Source organism: Cervus elaphus, chromosome 22, assembly GCF_910594005.1.
Source record: "Cervus elaphus chromosome 22, mCerEla1.1, whole genome shotgun sequence".
NCBI classification, from domain to species: domain Eukaryota; kingdom Metazoa; phylum Chordata; class Mammalia; order Artiodactyla; family Cervidae; genus Cervus; species Cervus elaphus.
In genome coordinates, this window is record NC_057836.1 from 61,860,041 (window position 1) to 61,878,427 (window position 18,387).

Sequence of the window (18,387 nt, forward strand, 5' to 3'; positions counted from 1 at the left end):
GGACCCTTGGTCTCCCGCCTCAGCTGGAGAGGCGTCCCAATTGCCCTGCAAAGCCTCGAGGAGAATCCCGAGTTGTCCCTCGCAACTAGGCAGGAGTCCTGACGTCGTTGAAGAAACACGTGGGTGGAAGGTCCATCCCCGTCGTAACTCGAGAATATACCCCAGGTTCCCGCCGCAACTCGAGAAAAAACATGAGACTTCCCCCTCGCCGCGAGATGAGGCCCGATTCCCCTGCACTGCGTGCAGAGCAATTCCGTGTTGCATATCACAGATGAAAGGAGCCTTGATTTCCTTGATGGCACTCCAGAGAAACCCCATGAACCCTGTTTCAAGGCTAGAGGGTTACTGAGGTCACTTTAGCAACACGAAAGAGCTCCGTGGATCAAAAATCAACTCGAGATGAGAGGTTAGTCCCTGGCTTCGACTCCAGAGGAATACCACCTTACCACAAGCACCTCAAGAGGAGGCTTCTCTCAGCTCTAGCTATGTGAGAGGGACCCTGAGTTTGCGGCCTCAAGTGGAATGGACACCGCGATTCCCTGACTCGAAATAAGGCCGGATATCCCTGCAGTGACTTGAATGCAGGCTCGTCTTGCATCTCCCAAGACGAAAGGATGTCTGAATCCCCTGTGGATACCACAGAGAAAGACCTAGTTCCCCACCTCATCGCGACCGGAGGCCTCACATCCTTTGAAAACTCCAGAGGTACTCGGAGATCAGTGCCTCCAAAGGAGACGATGCCTGACTCCTCGTGAAACTTGAAAGGAGTCCCAGGATTCCTCTGGCACGTGGAAAGGGACCCTTGGTCTCCCGCCTCAGCTGGAGAGGCGTCCCAATTGCCCTGCCAAGCCTCGAGGAGAATCCCGAGTTGTCCGTCGCAACTAGGCAGGAGTCCTGACGTCGCTGAAGAAACACGTGTGTGGAAGGGCCATCCCCGTCGTAACTCGAGAATATACCCCAGGTTCCTGCCGCAACTCGAGAAAAACCATGAGACTTCCCCCTCGCCGCGAGATGAGGCCCGATTCCCCTGCACTGCGAGCAGAGCAATGGCGTGTTGCACATCACACATGAAAGGAGCCTTGATTTCCTTGATGGCACTCCAGAGAAACCCCAAGAACACTGTTTCAAGGTTAGAGGGATCCCGAGTTCACTGTAGCAACATGAAAGAGCTCCGTGGACAAAAAATCAACTCGAGATGAGAGGTTAGTCCCTGGCTTCGACTCCAGAGGAATACCACCTTACCACAAGCACCTCAAGAGGAGGCTTCTCTCAGCTCTAGGTATGTGAGAGGGACCCTGAGTGTGCGGCCTCAAGTTGAATGGACACCGCGATGCCCTGACTCGAAATAATGCCGGATATCCCTGCAGTGACTTGAATGCAGGCTCGTCTTGCATCTCCCAAGACGAAAGGATGTCTGAATCCCCTGTGAGGACCTCACAGAAAGATCTAGTTCCCCACCTCATCGCGACCGGAGGCCTCACATCCTTTGAAAACTCCAGAGGTACTCGGAGATCAGTGCCTCCAAAGGAGACGATGCCTGACTCCTCCTGAAACTTGATAGGAGTCCCAGGATTCCTGTGGCACGTGGAAAGGGACCCTTGGTCTCCCGCCTCAGCTGGAGAGGCTTCCCAATTGCCCTGCCAAGCCTCGAGGAGAATCCCGAGTTGTCCCTCACAACTAGGCAGGTGTCCTGCCGTCGCTGAACAAACACGTGGGTGGAAGGGCCATCCCTGTCGTAACTTGAGAATATACCCCAGGTTCCCGCCGCAACTCGAGAAAAACCATGAGACTTCCCCCTCGCCGCGAGATGAGGCCCGATTCCCCTGCACTGCATGCAGAGCAATTCCGTGTTGCACATCACACATGAAAGGAGCCTTGATGTCCTTGATGGCACTACAGAGAAACCCCAAGAACACTGTTCCAAGGCTAGAGGGATCCTGAGGTCACTGTAGCCACACGAAAGAGCTCCGTGGACCAAAAATCAACTCGAGATGAGAGGTTAGTCCCTGGCTTCGACTCCAGAGGAATACCACCTTACCACAATCACCTCATGAGGAGGCTTCTCTCAGCTCTAGATATGTGAGAGGGACCCTGAGTTTGCGGCCTCAAGTGGAATGGACACCGCGATGCCCTGACTCGAAATAAGGCCGGATATCCCTGCAGTGACTTGAATGCAGGCTCGTCTTGCATCTCCCAAGACGAAAGGATGTCTGAATCCCCTGTGGAGACCACAGAGAAAGACCGAGTTCTCCACCTCACCGCGACCGGAAGCCTCACATCCTTTGAAAACTCCCGAGGTATGCGGAGATCAGTGCCTCCAAAGGAGACGATGCCTGACTCCTCGTGAAACTTGATAGGAGTCCCAGGATTCCTGTGGCACGTGGAAAGGGACCCTTGGTCTCCCGCCTCAGCTGGAGAGTCGTCCCAATTTCCCTGCCAAGCCTCGAGGAGAATCCCGAGTTGTCCCTCGCAACTAGGCAGGAGTCCTGACGTGGCTGAACAAACACGTGGTTTGAAGGGCCATCCCCGTCGTAACTCGAGAATATACCCCAGGTTGCCGCCGCAACTCGAGAAAAACCATGAGGCTTCCCCTCGCCGCGAGATGAGGCCCGATTCCCCTGCACTGCATGCAGAGCAATTCCGTGTTGCACATCACACATGAAAGGAGCCTTGATTTCCTTGATGGCACTCCAGAGAAACCCCAAGAACACTGTTTCAAGCCTAGAGGGATCCTGAGGTCACTGTAGCAACATTAAAGAGCTCCGTGGACTAAAAATCAACTCGAGATGAGAGGTTAGTCCCTGGCTTCGACTCCAGAGGACTAACACCTTAGCACAAGTACCTCAAGAGGAGGCTTCTCTCAGCTCTAGGTATGTGAGAGGGACCCTGATTTTGCGGCCTCAAGTGGAATGGACACAGTGATGCCCTGACGAGAAATAAGGCCGGATATCCCTGCAGTGACTGAATGCAGGCTCGTCTTGCATCTCCCAAGATGAAAGGATGTCTGAATCCCCTGTGGATACCACAGAGAAAGACGTAGTTCCCCACCTCCTCGCGACCGGAGGCCTTACATCCTTTGAAAACTCCAGAGGTACGCGGAGATCCGTGCCTCCAAAGGAGACAATGCCTGACTCGTCGTGAAACTTGATAGGAGTCACAGGATTCCTGTGGCACGTGGAAAGGGACACTTGGTCTCCCGCCTCAGCTGGAGAGGCGTCCCAATTGCCCTGCCAAGCCTCGAGGAGAATCCCGAATTGTCCCTCGCAACTAGGCAGGAGTCCTGACGTCGCTGAACAAACACGTCTGTGGAAGGGCCATCCCCGTCGTAACTCGAGAATATACCCCAGGTTCCCGGAGCAACACGAGAAAAACCATGAGACTTCCCCCTCGCCCGAGATGAGGCCCGATTCCTGTGCACTGCGTGCAGAGCAATTCCGTGTTGCATATCACACATGAAAGGAGCCTTGATTTCCTTGATGGCACTCCAGAGAAACCCCAAGAACCCTGTTTCAAGGCTAGAGGGTTCCTGACGTCACTGTAGCAACACAAAAGAGCTCCGTGGACCAAAAATCAACTCGAGATGAGAGGTTAGTCCCTGGCTTCGACTCCAGAGGAATACCACCTTACCACAAGCACCTCAAGAGGAGGCTTCTCTCAGCTCTAGGTATGTGAGAGGGATCCTGAGTTTGCGGCCTCAAGTGGAATGGACACCGCGATGCCCTGACTCGAAATAAGGCCGGATATCCCTGCAGTGACTTGAATGCAGGCTCGTCTTGCATCTCCCAAGACGAAAGGATGTCTGAATCCCCTGTGGAGACCACAGAGAAAGACCGAGTTCTCCACCTCACCGCGACCGGAGGCCTCACATCCTTTGAAAACTCCCTAGGTATGCGGAGATCAGTGCCTCCAAAGGAGACGATGCCTGACTCCTCGTGAAACTTGATAGGAGTCCCAGGATTCCTGTGGCACGTGGAAAGGCACCCTTGGTCTCCCGCCTCAGCTGGAGAGGCGTCCCAATTGCCCTTCCAAGCCTCGAGGAGAATCCCGAGTTGTCCCTCGCAACTAAGCAGGAGTCCTTACGTCACTGAACAAACACGTGTGTGGAAGGGCCATCCCCGTCATAACTCGAGAATAAACCACAGGTTCCCATCGCAACTCGAGAAAAACCATGAGACTTTCCCCTCGCCGCAAAATGAGTCCCGATACCCTGCACTGCGTGCAGAGTAATTCCGTGTTGCACATCACACATGAAAGGAGCCTTGATTTCCTTGATGGCACGCCAGAGAAACCCCAAGAACACTGTTTTAAGGCTAGAGGGATCCTGAGGTTACTGTAGCCACACGAAAGAGCTCCGTGGACCAAAAATCAACTCGAGATGAGAGGTTAGTCCCTGGCTTCGACTCCAGAGGAATACCACCTTACCACAACCACCTCAAGAGGAGGCTTCTCTCAGCTCTAGGTATGTGAGAGGGACCCTGAGTTTGCGGCCTCAAGTGGAATGGACACCGCGATGCCCTGACTCGAAATAAGGTCGTATATCCATGCAGGGACTTGAATGCAGGCTCGTTCTTGCATCTCCCAAGACGAAAGGATGACTGAATCCCCTGTGGAGACCACAGAGAAAGACCTAGTTCCCCACTACATCGCGACCGGAGGCCTCACATCCTTTGAAAATTCCAGAGGTACGCGGAGATCAGTGCCTCCAAAGGAGACGATGCCTGACTCCTTGTAAAACTTGACAGGAGTCCCAGGATTCCTGTGGCACGTGGAAAGGGACCCTTGGTCTCCCGCCTCGGCCGGAGAGGCGTCCCAATTGGCCTGCCAAGCCTCGAGGAGAATCCCGAGTTTTCCCTCGCAACTAGGCAGGAGTTCTGCCTTCGCTGAACAAACACGTGTGTGGAAGGGCCATCCCCGTCGTAATTCGAGAATATACCCCAGGTTCCCGCCGCAACTCGAGAAAAACCATGAGACTTCCACCTCGCCGCGAGATGAGGCCCGATTCCCCTGCACTGCGTGCAGAGCAATTCCGTGTTGCACATCACACATGAAAGGAGCCTTGATTTCCTTGATGGCACTCCAGAGAAACCCCAAGAACACTGTTTCAAGGCTAGAGGGATCCTGAGGTCACTGTAGCAACACGAAAGAGCTCCGTGGACCAGAAATCAACTCGAGATGAGAGGTTAGTCCCTGGCTTCGAGTCCAGAGAAATACCACCTTACCACAAGCACCTCAAGAGGAGGCTTCACTCAGCTCTAGGTATGTGAGAGGGACCCTGAGTTTGCGGCCTCAAGTGGAATGGACACCGCGATGCCCTGACTCGAAATAAGGCCGGATATCCCTGCAGTGACTTGAATGCAGGCTCGTCTTGCATCTCCGAAGATGAAAGGATGTCTGAATCCCCTGTGGAGACCACAGAGAAAGACCTAGTTCCCCACCTCATCGCGACCGGAGGCCTCACATCCTTTGAAAACTCCAGAGCTACCCGGAGATCAGTGCCTCCAAAGGAGACAATGCCTGACTCGTCGTGAAACTTCTTAGGAGTCCCAGGATTCCTGTGGCACGTGGAAAGGGACTCTTGGTCTTCCGCCTCAGCTGGAGAGGCGTCCCAATTGCCCTGCCAAGCCTCCAGGAGAATTCCGAGTTCTCCCTCGCAACTAGGCAGGAGTCCTGACGTCGCTGAACAAACACGTGGGTGGAAGGGCCATCCCCGTCGTAACTCGAGAATATACCCCAGGTTCCCGCCGCAACTCGAGCAAAACCATGAGACTTCCCCCTCGCCGCAAAATGAGGCCTGATTCCCCTGCACTGCTAGCAGAGCAATTCCGTGTTGCACATCACACATGAAAGGAGCCTTGATTTCCTTGATGGCACTCCAGAGAAACCCCAAGAACATTGTTTCAAGGCTAGAGGGATCCTGAGGTCACTGTAGCAACACGAAAGAGCTCCGTGGACCAAAAATCAACTCGAGATGAGAGGTTAGTCCCTGGCTTCGACTCCAGAGGATTACCACCTTACCACAACCACCTCAAGAGGAGGCTTCTCTCAGCTCTAGGTATGTGAGAGGGACACTGAGATTGCGGCCTCAAGTGGAATGGACACCGCGATGCCCTGACTCGAAATAAGGCCAGATATCCCTGCAGTGACTTGAATGCAGGCTCGTCTTGCATCTCCCAAGATGAAAGGATGTCTGAATCCCCTGTGGAGACCACAGAGAAAGACCTAGTTCCCCACCTCATCGCGACCGGAGGCCTCACATCCCTTGAAAACTCCAGAGCTACCCGGAGATCAGTGCCTCCAAAGGAGACAATGCCTGACTCGTCGTGAAACTTCTTAGGAGTCCCAGGATTCCTGTGGCACGTTGAAAGGGACTCTTGGTCTCCCGCCTCAGCTGGAGAGGCGTCCCAATTGCCCTGCCAAGCCTCCAGCAGAATTCCGAATTCTCCCTCGCAACTAGGCAGGAGTCCTGACGTCGCTGAACAAACACGTGGGTGGAAGGGCCATCCCCGTCGTAACTCGAGAATATACCCCAGGTTCCCGCCCCAACTCGAGAAAAACCATGAGACTTCCCCCTCGCCGCGAGATGAGGCCCGATTCCCCTGCACTGCGTGCAGAGCAATTCCGTGTTGCACATCAAACATGAAAGGAGCCTTGATTTCCTTCATGGCACTCCAGAGAAAACCCAAGAACACTGTTTCAAGGCTAGAGGGATCCTGAGGTCACTGTAGCAACATTAAAGAGCTCCGTGGACCAAAAATCAACTCGAGATGAGAGGTTAGTCCCTGGCTTCGACTCCAGAGGAATACCACCTTACCACAAGCACCTCAAGAGGAGGCTTCTCTCACCTCTAGCTATGTGAGAGGGACCCTGAGTTTGCGGCCTCAAGTGGAATGGACACCGCGATGCCCTGACTCGAAATAAGGCTGGATATCCCTGCAGTGACTTAAATGCAGGCTCGTCTTGCATCTCCCAAGACGAAAGGATATCTGAATGCCCTATGGAGACCACAGAGAAAGACCTAGTTTCCCACCTCATCGCGACCGGAGGCCTCACATCCTTTGAAAACTCCAGAGGTACGCAGAGATCAGTACCTCCAAAGGAGACGATGCCTGACTCCTCGTGAAACTTGATAGGAGTCCCAGGATTCCTGTGGCACGTTGAAAGGGACCCTTGGTCTCCCGCCTCAGCTGGAGAGGCGTCCCAATTGCCCTGCCAAGCCTCGAGGAGAATCCCGAGTTGTCCCTCGCAACTAGGCAGGAGTCCTGATGTCGCTGAACAAACACGTGTGTGGAAGGGCCATCCCCGTCGTATCTCGAGAATATACCCCAGGTTCCCGCCGCAACTCGAGAAAAAACATGAGACTTCCCCCTCGCCGCGAGATGAGGCCCGATTCCCCTGCACTGCGTGCAGAGCAATTCCGTGTTGCACATCAAACAAGAAAGGAGCCTTGATTTCCTTGATGGCACTCCAGAGAACCCCCAAGAACACTGTTGCAAGGCTAGAGGGATCCTGAGGTCACTGTAGCAACACGAAAGAGCTCCGTGACCAAAAATCAACTCGAGATGAGAGGTTAGTCCCTGGCTTCGACTCCAGAGGAATACCACCTTACCACAAGCACCTCAAGAGGAGGCTTCTCTCAGCTCTAGCTATGTGAGATGGAACCTGCGTTTGCGGCCTCAAGTGGAATGGACACAGCGATGCCCTGACACGAAATAAGGCCGGATATCCCTGCAGTGACTTGAATGAAGGCTCGTCTTGCATCTCCCAAGACGAAAGGATGTCTGAATCCCCTGTGGAGACGACAGAGAAAGACCTAGTTTCCCACCTCATCGCGACCGGAGGCCTAACATATTTTGAAAACTCCAGAGGTACGCGGAGATCAGTGCCTCCAAAGGAGACGATGCCTGACTCCTCGTGAACCTTGATAGGAGTCCCAGGATTCCTGTGGCACGTGGAAAGGGACCCTTGGTCTCCCGCCTCAGCCGGAGAGGCGTCCCAATTGGCCTGCCAAGCCTCGAGGAGAATCCCGAGTTTTCCCTCGCAACTAGGCAGGAGTTCTGCCTTCGTTGAACAAACACGTGTGTGGAAGGGCCATCCCCGTCGTAACTCGAGAATATACCCCAGGTTCCCGCCGCAACTCGAGAAAAACCATGAGACTTCCACCTCGCCGCGAGATGAGGCCCGATTCCCCTACACTGCGTGCAGAGCAATTCCGTGTTGCACATCACACATGAAAGGAGCCTTGATTTCCTTGATGGCACTCCAGAGAAACCCCAAGAACACTGTTTCAAGGCTAGAGGGATCCTGAGGTCACTGTAGCAACACGAAAGAGCTCCGTGGACCAAAAATCAACTCGAGATGAGAGGTTAGTCCCTGGCTTCGAGTCCAGAGAAATACCACCTTACCACAAGCACCTCAAGAGGAGGCTTCGCTCAGCTCTAGGAATGTGAGAGGGACCCTGACTTTGCGGCCTCAAGTGGAATGGACACCGCGATGCCCTGACTCGAAATAAGGCCGGATATCCCTGCAGTGACTTGAATGCAGTCTCGTCTTGCATCTCCCAAGACGAAAGGATGTCTGAATCCCCTGTGGAGACCACAGAGAAAGACCTAGTTCCCCACCTCATCGCGACCGGAGGCCTCACATCCTTTGAAAACTCCAGAGCTACCCGGAGATCAGTGCCTCCAAAGGAGACCATGCCTGACTCGTCGTGAAACTTCTTAGGAGTCCCAGGATTCCTGTGGCACGTGGAAAGGGACTCTTGGTCTCCCGCCTCAGCTGGAGAGGCGTCCCAATTGCCCTGCCAAGCCTCCAGGAGAATTCCGAGTTCTCCCTCGCAACTAGGCAGGAGTCCTGACGTCGCTGAACAAACACGTGGGTGGAAGGGCCATCCCCGTCGTAACTCGAGAATATACCCCAGGTTCCCGCCGCAACTCGAGCAAAACCATGAGACTTCCCCCTCGCCGCAAAATGAGGCCTGATTCCACTGCACTGCGTGCACAGCAATTCCGTGTTGCACATCACACATGAAAGGAGCCTTGATTTCCTTGATGGCACTCCAGAGAAACCCCAAGAACACTGTTTCAAGGCTAGAGGGATCCTGAGGTCACTGTAGCAACAAGAAAGAGCTCCGTGGACCAAAAATCAACTCGAGATGAGAGGATAGTCCCTGTCTTCGACTGCAGAGGAATAACACCTTACCACAAGCACATGAAGAGGAGGCTTCTCTCAGCACTAGGTATGTGAGAGGGACCCTGAGTTTGCGGCCTCAAGTGGAATGGACACCGCAATGCCCTGACTCGAAATAAGGCCGGATATCCCTGCAGTGACTTGAATGCAGGCTCGTCTTGCATCTCCCAAGACTAAAGGATGTCTGAATCCCCTGTGGAGACCACAGAGAAAGACCTTGTTCCCAACCTCATCGCGACCGGAGGCCTCACATCCTTTGCAAATTCCAGAGGTACGCAGAGATCAATACCTCCAAAGGAGACGATGCCTGACTCCTCGTGAAACTTGATAGGAGTCCCAGGATTCCTGTGGCACGTGGAAAGGGACCCTTGGTCTCCCGCCTCAGCTGGAGAGGCGTCCCAATTGCCCTGCCAAGCCTCGAGGAGAATCCCGAGTTGTCCCTGCAACTAGGCAGGCGTCCTGCCATCGCTGAACAAACACGTCTGTGGAAGGGCCATCCCCGTCGTAACTCGAGAATATAACCCAGGTTCCCGCCGCAACTCGAGAAAAACCATGAGACTTCCCCCTCGCCGCGAGATGAGGCCCGATTCCCCTGCACTGCGTGCAGAGCAGTTCCGTGTTGCACATCAAACATGAAAGGAGCCTTGATTTCCTTCATGGCACTCCAGAGAAACCCCAAGAACACTGTTTCAAGGCTAGAGGGATCCTGAGGTCACTGTAGCAACATTAAAGAGCTCCGTGGACCAAAAATCAACTCGAGATGAGAGGTTAGTCCCTGGCTTCGACTCCAGAGGAATACCACCTTACCACAAGCACCTCAAGAGGAGGCTTCTCTCACCTCTAGCTATGTGAGAGGGACCCTGAGTTTGCGGCCTCAAGTGAAATGGACACCGCGATGCCCTGACTCGAAATAAGGCCGGATATCCCTGCAGTGACTTGAATGCAGGCTCGTCTTGCATCTTCCAAGACGAAAGGATATCTGAATGCCCTGTGGAGACCACAGAGAAAGACCTAGTTCCCCACCTCATCGCGACCGGAGGCCTCACATCCTTTGAAAACTCCAGAGGTACGCAGAGATCAGTACCTCCAAAGGAGACGATGCCTGACTCCTCGTGAAACTTGATAGGAGTCCCAGGATTCCTGTGGCACATTGAAAGGGACCCTTGGTCTCCCGCCTCAGCTGGAGAGGCGTCCCAATATCCCTGCCAAGCCTCGAGGAGAATCCCGAGTTGTCGTTCGCAACTAGGCAGGAGTCCTGACGTCCCTGAACAAACACGTGGGTGGAAGGTCCATCCCCGTAGTAACTCGAGAATATACCCCACGTTCTCGCCGCAACTCGAGAAAAACCTTGAGACTTCCTCCTCGCCGTGAGATGATGCCCGATTCCCCTGCACTGCATGCAGAGCAATTCCGTGTTGCACATCACACATGAAAGGAGCCTTGATTTCCTTGATGTCACTTCAGAGAAACCCCAAGAACACTGTTTCAAGGCTAGAGGGATCCTGAGGTCACTGTAGCAACAAGAAAGAGCTCCGTGGACCAAAAATCAACTCGAGATGAGAGGGTAGTCCCTGGCTTCGACTCCAGAGGAATACCACCTTACCACAAGCACCTCAAGAGGAGGCTTCTCTCAGCTCTAGGTATGTGAGAGGGACCCTGATTTTGCGGCCTCAAGTGGAATGAACACCGCGATGCCCTGACGCGAAATAAGGCCGAATATCCCTGCAGTGACTTGAATGCAGGCTCGTCTTGCATCGCCTAAGATGAAAGGATGTCTGAAGCCCCTTTGGAGACCACAGAGAAAGACCTAGTTCCCCACCTCATCGCGACCGGAGGCCTCACATCCTTTGAAAACTCCAGAGGTACGCAGAGATCAGTGCCTCCAAAGGAGATGATACCTGACTCCTCGTGAAACTTTATAGGAGTCCCAGGATTCCTGTGGCACGTGGAAAGAGACCCTTGGTCTCCCGCCTCAGCTGGAGAGGCGTCCCAATTTCCGTGCCAAGCCTCGAGGAGAATCCCGAGATGTCCCTCGCAACTAGGCAGGAGTCCTGACGTCGCTGAAGAAACACGTGGGTGGAAGGGCCATCCCCGTCGTACCTCGAGAATATACCCCAGGTTCCCGCCGCAACTCGTGAAAAACCATGAGACTTCCCCCTCGCCGCGAGATGAGGCCCGATTCCCCTGCACTGCGTGCAGAGCAATTCCGTGTTGCACATCACACATGAAAGGAGCCTTGATTTCCTTGATGGCAATCCAGAGAAACCCCAAGAACACTGTTTCAAGGCTAGAGGGATCCTGAGGTCACTGTAGCAACACGAAAGAGCTCCGTGGACCAAAAATCAACTCGAGATGAGAGGTTAGTCCCTGGCTTCGACTCCAGAGGAATACCACCTTACCACAAGTACCTCAAGAGGAGGCTTCTCTCAGCTCTAGCTATGTGAGAGGGGCCCTGAGTTTGCGGCCTCAAGTGGAATGGACACCGCGATGCCCTGACTCGAAATAAGGCCGGATATCCCTGCAGTGACTTGAATGCAGGCTCGTCTTGCATCTCCCAAGATGAAAGGATGTCTGAATCCCCTGTGGAGAACACAGAGAAAGACCTAGTTCCCCACCTCATCGCGACTGGAGGCCTCACATCCTTTGAAAACTCCAGAGGTACGCAGAGATCAGTGCCTCCAAAGGAGACGATGCCTGACTCCTCGTGAAACTTGATAGGAGTCCCAGGATTCCTGTGGCACGTGGAAAGGGACCCTTGGTCTCCCGCCTCAGCTGGAGAGGCGTCCCAATTGCCCTGCCAAGCCTCGAGGAGAACCCCGAGTTGTCCCTCGCAACTAGGCAGGAGTCCTGACGTCGCTGAAGAAACACGTGGTTGGAAGGGCCATCCCCGTCGTAACTCGAGAATATACCCCAGGTTCCCGCCGCAACCCGAGAAAAACCATGAGACTTCCCCCTCGCCGCGAGATGAGGCCCGATTCCCCTGCACTGCGTGCAGAGCAATTCCGTGTTGCACATCAAACAAGAAAGGAGCCTTGACTTCCTTGATGGCACTCCAGAGAAACCCCAAGAACACTGTTTCAAGGCTCGAGGGATCCTGAGGTCACTGTAGCAACACGAAAGAGCTCCGTGGACCAAAAATCAACTCGAGATGAGAGGTTAGTCCCTGGCTTCGACTCCAGAGGAATACCACCTTACCACAAGCACCTCAAGAGGAGGCTTCTCTCAGCTCTAGCTATGTGAGAGGGACCCTGAGTTTGCGGCCTCAAGTGGAATGGACACCGCGATGCCCTGACTCGAAATAAGGCCGGATATCCCTGCAGTGACTTGAATGCAGGCTTGTCTTGCATCTCCCAAGATGAAAGGATGTCTGAATCGCCTGTGGAGACCACAGAGGAAGACCTAGTTCCCCACCTCATGGCGACCGGAGGCCTCACATCCTTTGAAAACTCCAGAGGTACGCAGAGATCAGTGCCTCCAAAGGAGACGATGCCTGACTCCTCGTGAAACTTGATAGGAGTCCCAGGACTCCTGTGGCACGTGGAAAGGGACCCTTGGTCTCCCGCCTCAGCTGGAGAGGCGTCCCAATTGCCCTGCCAAGCCTCGAGGAGAACCCCGAGTTGTCCCTCGCAACTAGGCAGGAGTCCTGACGTCGCTGAAGAAACACGTGGGTGGAAGGGCCATCCCCGTCGTAACTCGAGAATATACCCCAGGTTCCCGCCGCAACTCGAGAAAAACCATGAGACTTCCCCCTCGACGCGATATGAGGCCCGATTCCACTGCACTGCGTGCAGAGCAATTCCGTGTTTCACATCACACATGAAAGGAGCCTTGATTTCCTTGATGGCACTCCAGAGAAACCCCAAGAACACTGTTTCAAGGCTAGAGGGATCCTGAGGTCACTGTAGCAACACGAAAGAGCTCTGTGGACCAAAAATCAACTCGAGATGAGAGGTTAGTCCCTGGCTTCGACTCCAGAGAAATACCACCTTACCACAAGCACCTCGAGAGGAGGCTTCTCTCAGCTCTAGGTATGTGAGAGGGACCCTGAGTGCGGCCTCAAGTGGAATGGACACTGCGATGCCCTGACTCAAAATAAGGCCGGATATCCCTGCAGTGACTTGAATGCAGGCTCGTCTTGCATCTCCGAAGACGAAAGGATGTCTGAATCCCCTGTGGAGACCATCGAGAAAGACCTAGTTCCCACCTCATCGCGACCGGAGGCCTCACATCCTTTGAAAACTCCAGAGGGACGCGGAGATCAGTGCCTCCAAAGGAGACGATGCCTGACTCCTCGTGAAACTTGATAGGATTCCCAGGATTCCTGTGGCACGTGGAAAGGGATACTTGGTCTCCCGCCTCAGCTGGAGAGGCGTCCCAATTTCCCTGCAAAGCCTCGAGGTGAATCCCGAGTTGTCCCTCGCAACTAGGCAGGAGTCCTGACGTCGCTGAACAAACACGTGTGTGGAAGGGCCATCCCCATCGAAACTCGAGAATATTCCCCAGGTTCCCGCCGCAACTCGAGAAAAACCATGAGACTTCCCCCTCGCCGCGAGATGAGGCCCGATTCCCCTGCACTGCATGCAGTGCAATTCCGTGTTGCACATCACACATGAAAGGAGCCTTGATTTCCTTGATGGCACTCCAGAGAAACCCCAAGAACACTGTTTCAAAGCTAGAGGGATCCTGAGGTCACTGTAGCCACACGAAAGAGCTCCGTGGACCAAAAATCAACTCGAGATGAGAGGTTAGTCCCTGGCTTCGACTCCAAAGGAATACCACCTTACCACAAGCTCCTCAAGAGGAGGCTTCTCTCAGCTCTAGCTATGTGGGAGGGACCCTGATTTTGCGGCCTCAAGTGGAATGGACACCGCGATGCCCTGACTCGAAATAAGGCCGGATATTCCTGCAGTGAATTGAATGCAGGCTTGTCTTGCATCTCCCAAGATGAAAGGATGTCTGAATCGCCTGTGGAGACCACAGAGGAAGACCTAGTTCCCCACCTCATGGCGACCGGAGGCCTCACATCCTTTGAAAACTCCAGAGGTACGCAGAGATCAGTGCCTCCAAAGGAGACGATGCCTGACTCCTCGTGAAACTTGATAGGAGTCCCAGGACTCCTGTGGCACGTGGAAAGGGACCCTTGGTCTCCCGCCTCAGCTGGAGAGGCGTCCCAATTGCCCTGCCAAGCCTCGAGGAGAACCCCGAGTTGTCCCTCGCAACTAGGCAGGAGTCCTGACGTCGCTGAAGAAACACGTGGGTGGAAGGGCCATCCCCGTCGTAACTCGAGAATATACCCCAGGTTCCCGCCGCAACTCGAGAAAAACCATGAGACTTCCCCCTCGCCGCGAGATGAGGCCCGATTCCCCTGCACTGCATGCAGTGCAATTCCGTGTTGCACATCACACATGAAAGGAGCCTTGATTTCCTTGATGGCACTCCAGAGAATCCCCAAGAACACTGTTTCAAGGCTAGAGGGATCCTGAGGTCACTGTAGCCACACGAAAGAGCTCCGTGGAACAAAAATCAACTCGAGATGAGAGGTTAGTCCCTGGCTTCGACTCCAGAGGAATACCACCTTATCACAAGCACCTCAAGAGGAGGCTTCTCTCAGCTCTAGCTATATGAGAGGGACCCTGAGTTTGCGGCCTCAAGTGGAATGGACACCGCGATGCCCTGACTCGAAATAAGGCCGGATATCCCTGCAGTGACTTGAATGCAGGCTTGGCTTGCATCTCCCAAGACGAAAGGATGTCTGAATCCCCTGTGGAGACCACAGAGAAAGACCTAGTTCCCCACCTCATCGCGACCGGAGGCCTCACATCCTTTGAAAACTCCAGAGGTACGCGGAGATCACTGCCTCCAAAGGAGACGATGCCTGACTCCTCGTGAAACTTGATAGGAGTCCCAGGATTCCTGTGGCACGTGGAAAGGGACCCTTGGTCTCCCGCCTCAGCTGGAGAGGCGTCCCAATTGCCCTGCCAAGCCTCGAGGAGAACCCCGAGTTGTCCCTCGCAACTAGGCAGGAGTCCTGACGTCCCTGAACAAACACGTGTGTGGAAGGGCCATCCCCGTCGTAACTCGAGAATATTCCCCAGGTTCCCGCCGCAACTCGAGAAAAACCAGGAGACTTCCCCCTCGCAGCGAGATGAGGCCCGATTCCCCGAGACTGCGTGAAGAGCAATTCCGTATTGCAAATCAAACATGAAAGGAGCCTTGATTTCCTTGATGGCACTCCAGAGAAAGCCCAAGAACAATGTTTCAAGGCTAGAGGGATCCTGAGGTCACTGTAGCAACACGAAAGAGCTCCGTGGACCAAAAATCAACTCGAGATGAGAGGTTAGTCCCTGGCTTCGACTCCAGAGGAATACCACCTTACCACAAGCACCTCAAGAGGAGGCTTCTCTCAGCTCTAGCTATGTGAGAGGGACCCTGAGTTTGCGTCCTCAAGTGGAATGGAGATCGCGATGCCCTGACTCGAAATAAGGCCGGATATCCCTGCAGTGCCTTGAATGCAGGCTCGGCTTGCATCTCCCAAGACGAAAGGATGTCTGAGTCCCCTGTGGAGACCACAGAGAAAGACCTAGTTCCCCACCTCATCGCGACCAGAGGCCTCACATCCTTTGAAAACTCCAGAGGTACGCAGAGATCAGTGCCTCCAAAGGAGACGATGCCTGACTCCTCGTGAAACTTGATAGGAGTCCCAGGATTCCTGTGGCACGTGGAAAGGGACCCTTGGTCTCCCGCCTCAGCTGGAGAGGCGTCCCAATTGCCCTGCCAAGCCTCGAGGAGAATCCCGAGTTGTCCCTCGCAACTAGGCAGGAGCCCTGACGTCGCTGAAGAAACACGTGGGTGGAAGGGCCATCCCCGTCGTAACTCGAGAATATACCCCAGGTTCCCGCCGCAACTCGAGAAAAACCATGAGACTTCCCCCTCGCATCGAGATGAGGCCCGATTCCCGTGAACTGCATGCAGAGCAATTCCGTGTTGCACATCAGACATGAAAGGAGCCTTGATTTCCTTGATGGCACTCCAGAGAAACCCCAAGAACACTGTTGCAAGGCTAGAGGGATCCTGAGGTCACTGTAGCAACACGAAAGAGCTCCGTGGACCAAAAATCAACTCGAGATGAGAGGTTAGTCCCTGGCTTCGACTCCAGAGGAATACCACCTTACCACAAACACCTCAAGAGGAGGCTTCTCTCAGCTCTAGCTATGTGAGAGGGACCCTAAGTTTGCGGCCTCAAGTGGAATGGAGACCGCGATGCCCTGACTCGAAATAAGGCCGGATATCCCTGCAGTGACTTGAATGCAGGCTCGTCTTGCATCTCCCAAGATGAAAGGATGTCTGAATCCCCTGTGGAGACCACTGAGAAAGACCTAGTTCCCCACGTCATGGCGACCGGAGGCCTCACATCCTTTGAAAACTCCAGAGGTACGCAGAGATCAGTGCCTCCAAAGGAGACGATGCCTGACTCCTCGTGAAACTTGATAGGAGTCCCAGGATTCCTGTGGCACGTGGAAAGGGACCCTTGGTCTCCCGCCTCAGCTGGAGAGGCGTCCCAATTGCCCTGCAAAGCCTCGAGGTAAATCCCGAGTTGTCCCTCGCAACTAGGCAGGAGTCCTGACGTCGCTGAACAAACACGTGTGTGGAAGGGCCATCCCCATCGTAACTCGAGAATATTCCCCAGGTTCCCGCCGCAACTCGAGAAAAACCATGAGACTTCCCCCTCGCCGCGAGATGAGGCCCGATTCCCCTGCACTGCATGCAGTGCAATTCCGTGTTGCACACCACACATGAAACGAGCCTTGATTTCCTTGATGGCACTCCAGAGAAACCCCAAGAACACTGTTTCAAGGCTAGAGGGATCCTGAGGTCACTGTAGCCACACGAAAGAGCTCCGTGGACCAAAAATCAACTCGAGATGAGAGGTTAGTCCCTGGCTTCGACTCCAGAGGAATACCACCTTACCACAAGCACCTCAAGAGGAGGCTTCTCTCAGCTCTAGCTATGTGAGAGGGACCCTGAGTTTGCGGCCTCAAGTGGAATGGACACCGCGATGCCCTGACTCGAAATAAGGCCGGATATCCCTGCAGTGACTTGAATGCAGGCTCGGCTTGCATCTCCCAAGACGAAAGGATGTCTGAATCCCCTGTGGAGACCACAGAGAAAGACCTAGTTCCCCACCTCATCGCGACCGGAGGCCTCACATCCTTTGAAAACTCCAGAGGGACGCGGAGATCAGTTCCTCCAAAGGAGACGATGCCTGACTCCTCGTGAAACTTGATAGGATTGCCAGGATTCCTGTGGCACGTGGAAAGGGATCCTTGGTCTCCCGCCTCAGCTGGAGAGGCGTCCCAATTGCCCTGCCAAGCCTCGAGGAGAATCCCGAGTTGTCCCTCGCAACTAGGCAGGAGTCCTGACGTTGCTGAAGAAACACGTGTGTGGAAGGGCCATCCCCATCGTAACTCGAGAATATTCCCCAGGTTCCCGCCGCAACTCGAGAAAAACCATGAGACTTCCCCCTCGCCGCGAGATGAGGCCCGATTCCCCTGCACTGCATGCAGTGCAATTCCGTGTTGCACATCACACATGAAAGGAGCCTTGATTTCCTTGATGGCACTCCAGAGAAACCCCAACAACACTGTTGCAAGGCTAGAGGGATCCTGAGGTCACTGTAGCCACACAAAAGAGCTCCGTGGACCAAAAATCAACTCGAGATGAGAGGTTAGTCCCTGGCTTCGACTCCAGAGGAATACCACCTTACCACAAGCACCTCATGAGGAGGCTTCTCTCAGCTCTAGGTATGTGAGAGGGACCCTGAGATTGCGGCCTCAAGTGGAATGGAGACCGCGATGCCCTGACTCGAAATAAGGCCGGATATCCCTGCAGTGACTTGAATGCAGGCTCGTCTTGCATCTCCCAAACGAAAGGATGACTGAGTCCCCTGTGCAGACCACAGAGAAAGACCTAGTTCCCCACCTCATCGCGACCGGAGGCCTCACATCCTTTGAAAACTCCAGAGGTACGCGGAGATCAGTGCCTCCAAAGGAGACATTCCTGACTCCTCGTGAAACTTGATAGGATTTCCAGGATTCCTGTGGCACGTGGAAAGGGACACTTGGTCTCCCGCCTCAGAGTGAGAGGAGTCCCAATTGCCCTGCCAAGCCTCGAGGAGAATCCCGAGTTGTCCCTCGCAACTAG